Genomic DNA, 2936 nt, shown 5'->3' with positions numbered 1-2936 from the left:
TATCTACTATTGTGACACATCTAATATATAATATGTATACTATTGTGACATATCTACTATATAATATATATATACTATTGTGACATATCTACTATATAATACATCTACTATTGTGACATATCTACTATATAATATGTATACTATTGTGACACATCTACTATATAATATATCTACTATTGTGACATATCTACTATATTATATCAACTATTGTAACATATCTACTATATAATATCTACTATTGTGACATACCTACTATATAATATATCTACTATTGTGATACATCTACTATATAATATATCTACTATTGTGACACATCTACTATATAATATATCTACTATTGTGACACATCTAATATATAATATGTATACGATTGTGACGTATCTACTATATAATATATATATATATATACTATTGTGACATATCTACTATATAATACATCTACTATTGTGACATATCTACTATATAATATGTATACTATTGTGACACATCTACTATATAATATATCTACTATTGTGACATATCTACTATACAATATCTACTATATAATATATCTACTATTGTGACATACCTACTATATAATACATCTACTATTGTGACACATCTACTATATAATATATCTACTATTGTGACACATCTACTATATAATATGTATACTATTGTGACACATTTACTATATAATATCTATACTATTGTTACTTATCTACTATATAATATATCTACTATTGTGATATATCTACTATATAATATATCTACTATTGTGACATATCTACAATGCAATATATCTACTATTGTGACATATCCACTATATAACAAAATCTAGTATTTATTAGCAGTCAAAATGTCAACCACGGGGTGATAAAAAGCTGATTATTCTAACACAGATGCACAGTGTATTTATGGTAATAGACCAAATGCTTCTATTGATTATTGTGTGTGTGTATGTGATCACTGTGTTAGCTCGATTGTGAGGTTTTTTTCTGCATTTAAAGCCCACTAAGTCCCTCTTGTAAAAGATCATTTCACCTCTTGGTCAAAATTGTATTTTTTTTCTCCTTTGGGGTTTTAGCCAAACAGCTGCAAATTCACTGTTGGTCATTAACGAGGCAGGGTCAATTCCCCAAACAATGTGTTTCATGTCACAATAAAAAGCAGTTTTTTATGTCTTGTATCTGTAAAGCAGTATTAAACAGATAAAACACGTAGAAACAAGCATCTGGAGGATTATAAAAAGAATTGCCTTGATAAACTCACAGATCCACGGCAGAAGCGACATCCCCCTCTTGAACAGGCAGCAGGAGGTTGAGACTGGAAACCATGGGTCCTTATCCTGTACACTGTGATATGCTGCCCCCATCTGGACACAAAATATGCTGTCAGTAACCAGGCAATCCCAAATATAGTGGTTTTATACCGCCCTCTTGCTGTCTTGACAGAAATGTCACACATTTGAAGTGACATTAAGAAAAAACAGTAACACCAACCATTATTTGCGTACCTAAATGTATATTATTCTAAAATACTAACTGTCTGTCATGTTGTTGGTGCTAAATGATAAGTCATTTTCGCAACTGAAATTGATAATTTCATGCATTTAATTGTTGGAAACATGTGGGGTTGACTTGAACTTTATCTGCAACTTTAAATTCCAATTTGTTGGACTCGAGTGATACTTCTCTGTGTAATATAACGTTGCGGATAAAGTTTGGAATGACACAATCTCACGTGTACAACATCTAAAACCCTGCATCACTATACTGAGAGCATTTCCGTTTGTAAAAGGACTTATTTGGGTGTTTTTGGAAACTTCTTTCATGTTTTATCTGTGCCCCTGCAACTGCAGAACGCACATGAGGAAGTCTATTGCTGGTGGGATAAGTTTCTCAAAAACAAGTGACATCACACAAAAAGTGTCTGGACACTTCTGTAACATACCATTTACATCCAAAATATCGATTTGGTTAAAAAAAAGTGATCTTGTCCTTTAATGGAGGCAGGGTGGTTTCAATAAACCTCTTGGCGCTCCAAAACCACACCTCAAGCAATTGTAAAGACAGCGTGCATGGCCCTCAAATGGCTGTCAAACATGACAGCAACAACACCTGACAGCCTACCCAGGAAGTATTTTTGGTGTAACAATAACGTTATAGGCCTACTATGCTATGCTATTATATTTGGTTCTCTAATGTAAAATGCTAATTAATCATTGTTTACTAAACGAGCACACATCTAACCTACAGTCTTTATTCTCACCACCGCCAGAGAAAAGACAGGGACGAAATCCTAATTTACTTACCTGTAGACTGCTATACATATTTATTTGATTTGTCATTATTTTGTTTTTCATGGAATGTTAGTGGTAATTAAACAAAATGTATTTAGAATTTATCCTAATTAATTTTCCGGAAATAGTTTAACCAGCTCCATGTATTCTCAAATTGAAAAAAGTGAGGGAGCATTAGTTGCCCTGTGCTCCAGGTACCACTACACCCCTGTTCCTGCACTGTCAATGGTAGCAATTATTACTCTTGTTTTTTATTTATTTAGTTAAGATCAATAATACATTTAAAAACAGGTCAAATACAGGCTACATAGCTAATGATATCAAATAAATAAAACACCAGGTTAAGAAAATATAAAAAACGTATAGTCGTAAATCAAGACACACCACAGGTAGCCACATCCTAACTAACAATTGTACTTGGCAGGTGCCAACTAGTAGCTACAAAGTAACCTCCCGAAATGTACAAAAAAATATATATATATGCTACATTGTAACAGAAAGATTACAATTTGGACACAATTTGGACAGCTTTTGCTGCTACGTGTCTAGCGTAAATGTTCGTTATTTTCCGTTCACTTTCGGGATCACTTCGGTTATCTCCGTCAGCCATTCGGCTTGTTCCGCCTATCATTCGGTTGTTCTCGATTGTGCCGCT

This window comes from Salmo salar, chromosome 21, assembly GCF_965601325.2.
Source record: "Salmo salar chromosome 21, fSalSal1, whole genome shotgun sequence".
In the NCBI taxonomy this organism is placed as follows: Eukaryota; Metazoa; Chordata; class Actinopteri; order Salmoniformes; family Salmonidae; genus Salmo; species Salmo salar.
Note: the sequence above shows the minus strand (reverse complement) of the source record.